This window comes from Protopterus annectens, chromosome 7.part0 (genome assembly GCF_019279795.1).
Source record: "Protopterus annectens isolate FY-2018-M chromosome 7.part0, PAN1.0, whole genome shotgun sequence".
NCBI classification, from domain to species: domain Eukaryota; kingdom Metazoa; phylum Chordata; order Ceratodontiformes; family Protopteridae; genus Protopterus; species Protopterus annectens.
The window spans coordinates 157,341,956-157,356,362 of NC_056739.1; the positions used below are offsets into that span (position 1 = coordinate 157,341,956).

At 40.5% G+C, this 14,407-nt stretch overlaps 1 protein-coding gene across 2 annotated transcripts in view; it reads left to right on the forward strand.

Moving 5' to 3' along the window:
* KIF21B (kinesin family member 21B) overlaps positions 1-14,407 on the forward strand; it is a 1,412,490-nt gene that overhangs the window by 1,048,653 nt on the left and 349,430 nt on the right. The gene's annotated exons all lie outside the window — the stretch shown is intronic.

Here is a 14,407-nt window from a genome sequence, read left to right on the forward strand (position 1 = left end):
CCTGACCTAGCAGATAATCACCTGCTTCTCAGTACATTTCCAAAAGGCATAAACATGAATTTTGCTGTGCTAGCAAATACTAGGTCAGGGTGCATCTTGCAGTTTCAGAAAGCATACTGTGGTTTGAAAAATCATCTTATGTCATACAGAATTAAGCTGTACATAAAATAGAATGAAATGTGTTAAACCTTTTAGCTTCTAATAAGCATTAGACATATATAAAAATGAATATTTTTCTGACATTTCCCCCCGTTAATACTTTTTATTCTATTTTCAAAAGCTTAAACAGTTTACTTCTCCTAACCTCTTCCATTCCGGATTTGCAGTTGAGAGTCATTTAGTTTAGACTTATGAAAGCATTTCAGTTTTCAACAACTCTTCAATTTCAGTACTTTGATACAAAGTCTCAGAAACTGATATGTCTATAAAATCTTTGATTAACTTGTTCATGCAGGGAATACCACAACAAATGCATGCTCCTAATAGGAGTAATCCCACACAAATGGCTGTCAGGATGTTCATTAGGATGGAACCCCACCCCCCAAACAAATTCTGGAAAAAGTCCGTCAGAGGGTTTGGGCCTGGTTTGGTCATGGTCGACACTTGCTGGATCACCTCAAGATGGTAGTTTATCTCATGCTGGTTGTCAGGAATATACGAACAGCATTCTTCTTTGATTAAAGTGCACGTACCACCTCTCGCCACTTGGGTGAAGTCAAGAGCCATGTGGTTTTGAAGCACCACAGTTCTCTTAGCATTTAGTTCATCAGTCACTAATTCGAGAGTAGAAAAAGTTGCATTGCTCATAACTTCGAGAAGTTTGGACAGTTTTCTCAGCTCCCAAATTGATTTCACTGCGCCATATGCAGGGGTTATGCCTGCCCATGATATAATAGTGTCACTCAAGTCCATGTGTGTCAGTTTATCTTTGTTTTTCACGGAGTTATGGTTTCTCCACTCTGCTTCGATTTATCCCACTGGATTCTTGGGTCTCTTGATTGGAGTTCTAGGTTTACTGCTGACCTCTCTGACGTTTCGAATTTTCCCCTGAGGCAAAGCTGCAGTGTGTCGTATGGCCGGAACCAGGTAACCAGTTCTCATGTAGCCATTTGTATGCCTTTTTCCCACAAACAAAATAACAGTTCTCTACTTTAGTATTGATATATGCTCGCCCTGCATGAAACATTTTCTTGTCAATAATAGAAAGTTGCTTCAAAAGAAGAGGATTATGTTGTATTTCACTAACAGTCTTTTTCATTTTTTCAAGATATGAGTCATAGTTTGCATCACAGATAGTTTCTGCCTTATTAGCCTTAATATAACATTTATAAGAAACAGTCACATTGCAATTGCTCCAACCCACCTGAATAGTGTCATTTTTATAAAAACATACAATTCCTTTTTGTGTAACAGGTAGGTACAATGCTATTTTGCCTTGTGATTTCACAGGTGTATCAAAAATCAAGTTTTCCCAGGTCTCATTAACCCCTAGGGGAACAGCAGTCATTAATAATCCCCCGTATGCTGTTGGTATAGCTGTGCAAATGCAGCAGTTCAAAACATTAAAAGTCTCAGCATATACGTATTTCATTGCTTGGTAAGTGTTAAAGTTTGGATGCCAGTCTGAGTAATGCATCACGTTTGTTCAGTTCAACTCGTGTGGCTGGAAAGAGGAAAGGCCATAGCAAAAAGATCATTATCAGTATAGCTAACAGGATGATCATGCAATTTTTCTGAGGTTGTTCTGCATCCCTGTTTACTCTATACCTGCTCATTTTGTTTTTGTTGTACAACAGTAACAAGGTTTTTGTCCATTTCAAAGTTCTTAACCAATTTACAAGTGTGTCAGATGAATCCAGGATACTCGCTCTGCGATCTTGACTGCAGTGGGTGTTGACAGTAGCACTTGGTACGGTCCTTCCCACTTTGGAGAACTCCAATTCCTTTTCTTCACGACCTTCACCCAGACCCACGTGCCTGGGACTACTGCTGCTTCCGATGGTCTGGCTTGTTCTTTATCTGAAACAGAATTTAACTACAGAATTTTGTTATTCAAAAATCACCTCATATACTCTGCAAGTGAACTGTCAGCCTCCTGGTCTGCAGGCATGAGAGGTTTCCACTGAGGTGTATAATATGCCCTCCCAAACAGAATTTCAAAAGGAGTTAACCCTTTTACATTTGGAACAGTTCTCATACTCAACAGTGCCAGAGGCAGACAGTGCACCCAGTTCTTTTGTGTCTCACTGATCAATTTCCTAAGCTTATTTTTCAGAACTCCATTGTGCCTCTCTACTAATCCTGCAGATTGGGGGTGGTATGCACAATGGTTTTTCAGAGAAATCCCGAAATAACGGCTCAATTGTTGCATAGTTTGATTTACAAAGTGTGTGCCATTGTCACTATAAATCTTTTCCCGTATGCCAAATCTAGGAATAATTTCTTTAATGAGGACTTTTGCAACAGTAGCTGCATCTGGATCTTTAGTCGGAAAAGCTTCCACCCATTTGGAAAACATATCTATAATGACAAGACAGTACTTTTTATTTTCATATTTGTTTAGCTCTATAAAATCCATACAGATAGTATGGAACGGATACGGTGGTGTAGGGAAACTCCCTTGCTTAGGCTTCAGTGCCCCCTGTGCATGATGCTTGTTACAAACATGGCATGCTGCACAAACATTTTTTGTGTAGTTTGTAAATCCATATGTTGTAAACACTCTATTCACTAACTGTACCATCCCCCCTGTTGAGACATGGCACTGCCCATGGCTCAACAAAGCTGCATATCTAAACAAGTTAGATGGTAAAATTGTTTTTCTTTTTTGGAGATGTACAGCCCTTTCTCAAGAATTGCTCCTCATTTTATCCATTTTTGTTTTTCTATATTTGTAGCAAGTGTCTCCATTGTTTTTAACATTTCTAAATCTAAAATCTCAGATGGTTGTAATTCCTCACTCAAAAGAAATACTTCTGAAGCTGCTTGCTTCGCAGCTGTATCAGCTCTCGCATTACCTTTTGAAATCCTATCTTGTTGTTTGGTGTGAGCTACACATTTGCAAATAGCTACTTTCTGAGGTAACTGAATAGAGTCTAACAAATCTAAAATAAATTGCGCATGGTTAATTGGTTTACCAGTAGATGTTATCATTCCTCTATTTTTCCATTGCTGCGCAAAAACATGTACAGTAGAAAAAGCATACTGGCTGTCAGTAAAAATGTTCACACGTTTATCCTTTGCCAAGGTACATGCCCTTGTTAAAGCAATCAATTCTGCTGCTTGTGCAGATAAGTTATGTGGTAAAGACTTTGCTTCTAAAATCTCAGTATCAGAAACTACCGCATACCCCACTAGATTCTGTCCTGTAGGACCCCTCCTACACGAGCCGTCCACATAGTATGTCACCTCGGCATCATCCAAGGGAACATCTGTAAGATCTTTTCTAGGCAGTGTCTTTTGCTCAATCTCCTGCAGGCAGCAGTGTGGTTTGCCATCTGCAGGGGTTGGGAGCAAGGTTGACGGATTCAAAGTTGTGCATCGTTCAATTGTCATATGAGGCTGGCTCAACAGTATAGTCATACAGGAAAGATGTCTAGCATGAGAAAGGTATGCTACTTTTTCTTGCAGTAAAATAATCGCAACTGCATGAGGCACTCTCAGTGTGAGAGGGTGGAATATCACTACTGAGGCTGAAGCCTGCACTGCCATTGTCGCTGCGACTACTGCTTATTCACAGTGGGGCAAGGATCGTGCCACTGGGTCTAGCTGTGATGAATAGTAAGCTATGGGGCGTTTTGTCCCTATGTTGCTGTGTTAACACTGATGTCATATAACCCTGCTTACAATCTACAGTTTGGAAAAATCATTTATGATAGTTCGGTAATCATAAAACTAATGAGGATGCTATCAGTTGTTCCAATTTGCAGAAAGCTATTTCTGCTTCTGGTGTCCATTGTAATAAATCTTGTGCTGCCATAGGCTTCTTGAATATTAAGTTGGTCAGTAGAGCAGATTCCAAGGCATAGTTTGGAATCCAACTCCGACAAAAATTAGTCGTACCTAGGAAGGACATCATTTCCTTCTTGGTAGTTGGTTTGGGTGCTTGTAATATTGCTGCTTTTCTGTCTTCATCTAATATTCTGCCTTCTTTGGATATTACATATCCTAGGTATTTAACCTGTTTTTTCCAAAGTTGCAGTTTGTTTTTGTTTACCTTGTGTCCTTGAGTAGCTACAAATTGTAGCAATGCTATGGTATCTTCTCTGCATTCTTGCTGGGTGGGGGCTGCCAGCAGAATGTCGTCTACATAAAGTAAAATCTGGCTGCCTTTCGGTGGGATAAATCCCGCCAGGTTACTTGCCATTTCCTATATTGTTGGACTCTCACAATATCCCTGTGGTAGTCGCGTGTATGTATACCTTTTCCCCTGAAATGTAAATGCAAACCAATGTTGGCTGTCAGGGTGTATCGGTATTGAGAAAAATGCATTGCTAATATCTACCACAGAAAAGTACTTCTGTTGAGGTTTCAAATCATTTAATTAGGTGTGTGGATCTGGCACCGTAGGTGCTCTAGGTATAACTGCGTCATTTACAGCTTGTAAATCTTGGACCATACGCCATTCTCCATTTGCTTTCCTAACAGGAAATAAGGTTGTATTACATGGCGAATCAGGAGATTCCATCAATATTCCTTCCTTAAGTAAGGCTGCTATTATAGGTTTGATTCCTACTTCTGCATCCTTTCTTAAGGGATACGGTCTCTTCTGTGGTCTAAATGCTGATTTTAGCATGATAGTAACTGGTCCTGCTGTACGAATAAGTCCTACATCTGATTTTCCTGTTGACCAGAGAGTCTCTGGTATGCCTCGTAAGGCTTTTTCCTCTTCCTCTAGTAAGAGTGCTACTCAGCTGTCCTCACTTGCCTGCAAGTGCACAGCTGGGTGTGTCTGTGTTATCCAATTCAGCTTCTGCTTTTGTACTCCCTGTTCTGAAAGTTCTAATTCTGTCTGTTTTTCCCACCTTGTGACTTTTTCTCCTAGGTCTGCCAACTTCACATTCTTATCTTTAGTTAAACTAACATGTGGTAATCGATTAGTTTTGTAAAGCGCTAGGAATTCCTGGGGCAATGAGCAGCTAACTACACTGTTCCCTTCTGTGTCCCAGTACAGATTACGTAATAGTAATCTGTTAGCATGGTTTCTAAACAGTTCTTGCTCATATTCTTTATCAGGTCCTGGTTTGCTACAGTAATATAGAGTGCAATGCAACAAATGCTGTTTATCAGTGTCAGTGGTGGGGGATTTACTGATGGCTACGTTCATCAGTTCTTCGGTTACTGCCCCTGGACCAGTCATAACCAAGTCATGGCTGTACCAATAAAATGTTTCACTCTCCGGTCGCACCACAAAAGTATCCATTTGTCGCTGTCTTTCCATACTCTGCATAGTTGGAACTACTGCTATGCCAAATATCTGCATTAGGTCTCTGCCCAAAAGATTTACTGGGCATTTTGCAGAAACAACAGTTTTGCTTTTCTGGGTCATCCCTGAAACAGGGTCAGTTATTGATATAAAACAAGCGCTTTCGCTCGGCTAGATACCGAGATTTTTCAAGTTAAAAATGAATTCAAACATTGGAAACAGTGCCATTTTATATATCTTTCCGTATCACATGGTTAGCTAGTTAGCTGTTAGTCTTAAGTCAATTAACAATTAGTGAGGAGTGCTACTTTAGTGAAGCAACACTCATAATTTAAAAAGAAGAAATGCTCATATGTTTAAAAAGAAATACCCATATTACAAAGCGTTGCACATTTGAAACATAAAATACACTGTTTAAAAATGTACGTGCTAATGCTCATGTATTAACTCTAGTAGCAAGTGTGTATACATATAAAACCTGTTAAATGAACTGCATTATCAGTTATGTTAAAAACTGTATTCCTGTTCATAATTTTTGTGTTAAATATATTTGGTGAATGTTGAAACAATTTTAAAAATAGTAGAAATAGAAAACATACATCTGTAGAGAAAAACTTGTTGAAAAAAGTATACAAGCATAAAGTTTACTGTAGTTAAAAAGTCATGTTGCAGCAGACACCTACAACAGTGAATGATCTTACTGTGAAGGGTGTGTCTACTTACAAACCTACAAGCGAGCTCTTCTAATTTTGAGAACACTGCTGATGTTAACACTCTCATTTAAACCTGGGGCTCTACTTGCTTCTAACCTGAGTTGCCAGAAAAGTTCTCTATATTCTAGACTTGTTTCCCAGTCGCCACCCCTAGCATTGGGAAGTACTTGTTCCAATACCAACAACTTGAATTTGAAATTCTTGCAAACCAAGGAATGCTTATATAAAGCATTTGATTCCTTTTGTTTAGAAATGTCATGTAAATGCTCATAAATTCTTCTTCTAAAAGGCCTTTCTGTTTTGCCAATATAGAAACTAGTGCAGGTGGTACAGAACCCTACGTATACCACTCCTTTGCTGACACAGTTTGTAAAAACTTTAGGTCTAAACAGAAAGTTCCTAGAAACAATGTAAATACTAGGGGTGTCAAAAATAGTGTTGTATTGTTTGCAGGCACCACATTTAAAGGTGCCTGCTTTGGACAATTGAGTGTTCGTTCTGGTATGGTTGTTCCCTTCAAAAATGTCTTTGAGGTTGGTGTCCCTCTTTCTAATAAACTTTGGGTGTGGTGGTATAATATTTTTCGATTCATCATGTAGTGAAAGAACTGGCCAGTGTCTGTGGAAAATTTCTTCAACTTCAAAGGAGTTGAGACAGTAAGTATAAATGAACCTGCCATAAGTGTGGTCAGGCTTTTTAATATCAGTGTGATGAACAACCACATCTGCACCTAAAAGAGGGGGATAGAGTGTTTCTCTGCTGCCCATGACCTGTTGGGCTAAAGTAGTTAAAAGTGTTAAGGGGTATCCTCTTTCAAGAAATAGGGATTTTAGGAAGTCAATCTCTTCTAAACAATTGTGTGTAGTACTGGACATTCTAGAAGCTCTTATGAATTGTCCTTTGACAATGCCCTTTTTCTGATAGAATGGGTGTCCACTCTGAAAGTGTAAGTATGTATTAGAAAAGGTTGGCTTCCTATACAGTTTAGATTGGAATACATTATTGACCCGATCCTTGTATAAGGTTACATCAAGGTAATGTAGTTCGTCATTACTAATCGTATACGTAAAAGATAAAAAATGGGTGGTTGAGTTTAAATACTTGATGAAATCCAAAAATTCATCATGGGTTCCTGCCCAAAAAATGCATATATCGTCTAGGTACCTCTTGTAGTGCACTAAATATTGTACCCAGGTGGTAGAAAAACTAAACCTTTGTTCCCATCTATGTAAGACGGTGTTAGCATAAAAGGACGCACAAGGAGTGCCCATAGCTACTCCTTTTTTCTGCTTGTATATTTCACCATTAAAATGTATATAGTTGTTTTCATGTATTCAACTAACAGGTTAGTTATAGTGTTGCCCAGATTGGTTTCAGTACTTAATACTTCATTAAACCACTCTAAGCCCACTGAATGTGGAATACTTGGGAATAGATCAACTATATCTATAGTGATCAAAAGAAGTTCCAGTTTGTAAAAAGCATGTTTTATTCCTTTGAGAAAATCCCAGGAGTCCTTACAAACGTGTTCTAATGATGTTCCGAACTGTTTTGTTACCTGGTCAATAAATTTCCCTAAAGGTTCTGTAATGCCTCCTGCCCCAGATACAATTGGTCGAAACTTTAAAGAGTCAAGCCCTTTGTGTATCTTGGGGATTCCGAAAATAACAGGGATTCTTGGTTTGTTGACATACAAGTAGTTGTAAAGCTTTTCATTAATAGCGTCTTGAAGTAGGTGGTCAGTTAACATAAAACTAATCTTCGAATAGGCGATATTAGCCTCATTTCTAGATACTAGCTCGTACTGGTTAGAATCCTGCAACATGCTGTAAATATAGGTATCATAATCCGAGTTGTACATCAACACCACCCCTCCCCCTTTATCAGGTTTCATAACTCTAACATTCTCTTTCTTGAGATAGTTAATGAGTCTGAGTGCTTGTTGGTCTAAGTTGGTTGGAGATGTTTTAGCTACTTTGGACCGGAATGATCTAAGGTCCCTATCAACAAGTTCCTCAAAGACCTTAATAGATGGGTGGGTGGGGGGGGTTGAAAGTACTACTCCTACTCAATTTGTTGTTGGTATAGGGTTGCCCCTTGAAGTAGAGTGTAAGATTTAAATTCCTTACAAAAAGTTTCAAGTCTATAAGGGTGTTCACTATATTGAGGGGGCGTAGGGGTATAAATTGGAGACCTCTGGTTAGCAAGTCCTGCTTAATGTCAACGTCTGTATAGTTGAAAATAGTAAAATTATCTTGATTACAACATAGTTACTACCATGTGTAAAGGACATGTTATGTTCATTCTGAGACACATTGCCAGCTTGACATGCTACTATCTCCTGTTCCACCCTTGAGGTGTCTGTTTTTGTCCCCTCCCCCCGTTCTCCCGGGGGGTTGCTGAAAAATCTTGGGGGAGTTCTATCCTTCCTTTGTCAGCCAGCCTTTCGCTTCTACGAAGTGGTTCACTATATTTTAAGTTGTGTTCTTCGAGAATGTTCCCCTGGTTGTTATTGATATAACTACCCACATTTGGTTTATTGACCCATCGTGATCTATGTTGTGGGAGAGTGGCTCCCAATACAGCTGTCCATTAGATGCTTTCACTAATATGTAATCAAGTGATTCTGAATTCTCTGGTAGTTTGGAAGGATGTATCAGGGTCCGTGAGGCCCCTGAGTCGCACAGGAATTTAACTTCCCTCCCCTCTACCAGAAGTGTAACTTCCAGTTTTGTGTCTGCTAAGTAGAGCTCTAGGCTCAATAATGCCAAGTCTAAAATTTAATTTTCTTCATTATCTGTGATTTCATGTACATCCTCTATTTCTTCTATCACATCCTCTACTCCTTCTGTCACATTTGCATTTGTCTTTTCTTGATTATTCCCTTCTAGTGATTCTTGACTATCATATAGTCAGTCCTCACCCTCCTTGTCTTCTGTGGTTACCTTTTTATTTTGCCTGCAATCCCTTGCTAAATGTCCCTTTTTTCCGCATTTAAAACATTCACCCCTTTTCTTTCTCTCTTCAAACTCCTCTGATCGCTTATCAGATTGTTTTTCCCTGGGCATTTTTCTTACCCTTCTTCCCGGTCTGTACTGCAAAGACTTCTGATCTGTCTTGTACTGCAAATACTTGAGTTTTCTTTTTCTTTTTGCTATTAAAATGCCTTTCGGCATGTCTTGCATATTCAAGTAATGACTATAATCTACTAGTACGATGATCTACCATATGCTTTATAATAAAGCTGCTAATGGGTGCAATACTGCCTTTCAAAAGTGCATTCTTTAATTGCTGCTCATATGGGGAATCGTGTTTGGTCTTCAGGTACCTGCATTCCATGGTTATTAAAACACTCTAATAATCTGGCATAATATCTATCAACAGTTTCACCTTCTTGTAAGCATTGATTAATGCAAGTCCAGTCAGCCCTAGGCTTCCATTTCTCAGAGATTCGGTCGGTCAGACCTTTCACTCTATTATCCAGTTCTGTGTTAATATGTGAGAGTGGCCTATGTTCTGCGTCACGGGGATACCAGTTGCCACTGATCACGTGCCAATCTGGACCTACGATTTAACTTTCTCTACTTCTTCTCCATTTAAATGGTAACTTAACCTCATGCCCTGTAAGTCGTCTAAAATTAACTTTTGGATGGGGAATTCCCTCTGTGGCTTTCCGGATGTCTTCCGGTGTCCACGGTCTATATACTAGAAGAGTTGGGTCCTGTCCTGCCTGTGGATTTGGTACTTCTATGAGTGGACGTATCTCTTCTTCACTCATAGCTCGTGAATTTTTATTTATTTCATACAATTCAATATCCCCTCTTAAGTTGTGTGTTCGAGACCTAGTCTCGATAGGATCTCTGACAAACGGTTTTAATTTCACAGGGACAGCTGGATATAGCGGAGGTGGATCAGCTTGTCCACTCGCTTCATATTCTGGTAAGGGAAGCGGAGGGGCCGATGCTATTACCAAGTTATTGTCTTCTTTATCTAAAAACATCGCTTTTGAATTTTTATTCTTTTGTTTCCTGTGGTTTGCTACCTCAAGCCACCTGTGTGGCTGAGGAACTCCCAATTGACGTTGCTTTTTTACCTGACCTTTTGCGTCTGTTTTAAGTTGTTTGACAAGTTTGATAAATGAAGGTTTATCTAATTTGCACTTATTAACCCATTTTGTATAGTACCTAACATTGTCAGCATGCTGTAATTGCATATATTTTGCGTCTTCAGTTAAAGGCGGATCTCGGGAACTTTTTGTGCACTTATTTCACGTGGTACCACGATTTTCTCTTTCACAGTTTATCTAGAATAACTGCCTACCTATCCTGTTTCCCTGATCTATGACAAGACAGCAATCTTTTTTGTCCCTGATTTATATAAAATCTCCCTGACAAAAACAAATACTGTAACAAGTCCCTGATCTGAAACAAAGAAAAGGTAAATTCCTCCTTACCTGAGCCTCTGTGATTGATAGTCTCACCGGAACTGTTGACTCGTCCTCCAATCGCAGATCAGAAACAGTGGCTGGCCTCTTTTGAACGACAATTCAGTCGGAGGTCTTTCAAAGCAGAAGAACCGATGTGGCCTCTTCCCCATACGGTTTCATGCCACTGAGCCCATCTGACCTGAGCTAGAGCGAGAGATTTCCGGTCCGAAGGACCAATCTGTCATAGGAAAAATAAACTTTAAAAATGATCAATACACAGTAGGTTCAGGTTAAGGCACTTTAATCTTGCAGCAAGGAGACAAAAACGTGCTAATACAGAGTTTGTCTAACTAGAATCAGGAAGTGCAGATATTTTTATACATTTTTTAATAAGACATTGCCTACCAAGCTGACGTAACATATTACAAGTTTTAACATCATCATTACATAGCAGCTGTTTGTCCATGATTTTCTGCTTGCACTATCAATTTTATGAAAAACCTCCTAAGAAAAACAACGTGGCCTTGGTGACCACTGGTTAGATACAGCCTACCACTATGTTATGTTACCATTCAAGGTACTATAGCTAATTTGAGCACAAAGCAAGTACTGATTCTTCAAGCAGTCTTTTGTTTCATGTATCTCTTCTTTTCCGCAGCTGTGCATGTTCTCATAACACGAACAGAGCTGATTGTTCATATTCAGTCATATTAAAGAAAACAGTATTGTTCTATTTATACATTTTCCTGACCTAGCAGATAATCACCTGCTTCTCAGTACATTTCCGAAAGGCATAAACATGAATTTTGCTGTGCTAGCAAATACTAGGTCAGGGTGCATCTTGCAGTTTTGGAAAGCATACTGTGGTTTGAAAAATCATCTTATAATTTCATACAGAATTAAGCTGTACATAAAATAGAATGAAATGTGTTAACCCTTTTAGCTTTTAATAAGCATTAGACATATATAAAAATGAATATTTTTCTGAAACTCTTCCATGCAACTACACCTGTTAGCACAATTCCTGTCAGGCTCTCTCAACTATCTGGCAGACCAATTAAGCAGAAACCTTCTGGACCCACACAAGTGGCAACTCAACAGAAGTACCTTCACCCTCATAACTCAGAAATGGGGAACCCCGAAGGTTGACCTCTTTGCCTCCCACACCAACCCATCAGCTCAGCAAATTCTGCACCCAGGAGCATCACTGCATGACTTTGAAAGTGGATGCCCTGTCCTTCCCCTGGGTCAGTCTATGCCTTTCCTCCCCTACCTTTCATCCCCAGAGTACTGCTCAAAATAAGGGAGGAAAAACCAAGGACCATTTTTATAGCTCCAGACTGGCCGTGACAACACTGGTACCTCTTGCTGTGCAACCTGTCCTCACTGCCTCCATGGCATCTTCCTCAGATTCCAAACTCCTGACTCAGAGGAAAGGGGAATTCATGCATATCCAATTGCAGGCACTCAGTTTGGCAGCTTGACTTATTCCCGAACTCCCAACCAATCTGCCATCCTCAGTAAACAGGTTCTGGAATGTTATCCATGAGGCCAGACGTCCCAGCACCAGAAAGTGTTATGCAGATGAATGGAAAACATTCTGCACTTGGGTCCAGGCTAAGGGAGCCAATACGGCACAGCCCTCCATCCCTCTCATCCTGGATTACTTAGCTAACCTACTACACAGTGGCCTCTCTTTCTCCTCTATAAAAATTCATGCCTCTATTTCTGCTCATTTTCCCACTGAGCAGCCCCTTTTCTCACACCCTTTGATCAAACAGTTCCTCAGAGGGGCTAGCAACCTGAGGCCCCCCAGAAGGGCACCAACACCAGCTTGGGATCTTAACTTTGTCTTGGAAAAGCTCACCCTGACCCTTTCTAACCAGCTTCTTCTGCAGAGCTAAAATTTCTCTCCTGGAAGACGGCATTCCTTCTGGCCATCACTTCAGCCAGAGAGTCTCTGAGCTGCAAGCACTCATGGCTGTGGAACCCTTCATCATCTTTCATGCAGACAGGGTATCCCTCAGAACTAACCCATCCTTCATGCCCAAGGTGGTGTCCAGTGTGGCTCTCAACCAATACATTCATTTGCCCACCTGCTTTCCTAATGCCCAGAACAAGGGGGAAAGGATTCTTCACTCTCTAGATGTGCACAGACAGCTCAGATTCTATCTGGACAGGACTACATACTTCAGAAAGTCAATTGCTGGTTAGCTTTGATACAGGGGCAGAAGGCAAAGCTATCTCCAAGCAAACAATTTCCAAATGGATAGCACACTGCATCTATTTCTGCTACAAACAGCATGGAAAGCCTCCCGCAAGGGGGTCAGGACACACTCCACCAGAGCAGCCTCCACCTCTGCAGCTTTCCTCAGAGGAGTCCCTATCAGGGACATCCTGGAGGCTGCCACCTGGTATCTGTTCACAGTTTTACCAAGTAGTACCACCTGCCTCTCTTCTCCAAATCCAGGGCAGGGTTTGCCTCTGCAGTCTTTCAGGGGCATCCTAGCCAGACCCTAGTTTCCTCGACTGCCTCCACCCATTTCCTCAGCTTTGAGAATCTACCCAAATGTGATGACTGCAACAGTGAAACACGAAAAATATAGTACAGTTGTGTACACTTACCATAAATGTAGCTGTTCGAGTGTATTCATTGTTGCAGTCCTGGTTCCCCTTCCTCCATCCCCTTTTTTCTCTTTCTCCTTTTATTACCATTCTTCCTTGTTGTTCTCCTTTCCTTACAAGGGACATATTTGTATTTATTTTCCACTGTTGGGGTTCTTCCACCAGAACCTGACCTCCTACTTTGGGGGCTGCTGACAGATTAGGGCAAGAAAAACTGATGTAATGGCATCGGCTGCCTTATTTTATACTACTGATGACCTGATGTCAGTCCTCAAGCGACAGCAACTGACGAAGAAATACTAAGTCTCTGGTATTTGGGCCAACCAAGGGCTACCCTGGCAGGGATAACCCAAATGTGATGACTGCAACAGTGAATAGACTCGAACACCTACATTTATGGCAAGTGTACACAACTGTACTTTTTGGGACGTTGCATCCATACGTCTCCCTTATGCCCCACCTTCTGTGCAGGGAACATAAGTGTGACTTACAGAGCATACAAGATTCTTCGGCTTTTGTATGCTGGCCAAGCATTGGGCTGCTCTAGGTATGAGATCCCCTCTGTTTTGGATACTGCAACAGTGATATAGGACATAATTTGTTCCCTAGAGGTAGGGTCTCTCGTCTTAAAATCTCATAGGGCAGAAGCCTTCTGGAGGAGCCCTCATCCAGGCACATATTATGGTTATTTGTTGCTATCTACCACCATCCTGGCACTGAAACCATTAAGAAAGAATGGCCAAACTATTCCCCCCAGATGAAAATATGGATACCTTTGTCACTGTAGGGATTGTTTGTGGCTCTGTTTCAGTTTGCATCATGCTCCTTTGTGTAAAGGCAAAACTGGCTGCTGTCAGAAGCTTAGATGGCCACACTAGAGCCTTTACTCAGTCCCCTTCCTTTGGTAGAGACTCTGTCAGGATGCCAAGCTAAGTGGACTTGCCAGGAACCAACCCCCTTCTAGGACAAATAACCCATCTTTTCAGCCTGCAATGTAAAGCTCTCACACCTCTACTTGAACTGTGATCACTTGGGTCATAGTCAAGGTTTTTTCTTACCAATATCTGTGAAGCCTTAAACTTACTGATGGTTGTAATGAGGTCACTTTTACCAAAAACTGAAAAAATGCTGAAGGAAATTCTGTTCATTAGTGAAAAAATAAATAAATTTAAAGATGACCACATTACACAGGAATACATTTGTGTTAAAATATGAAAA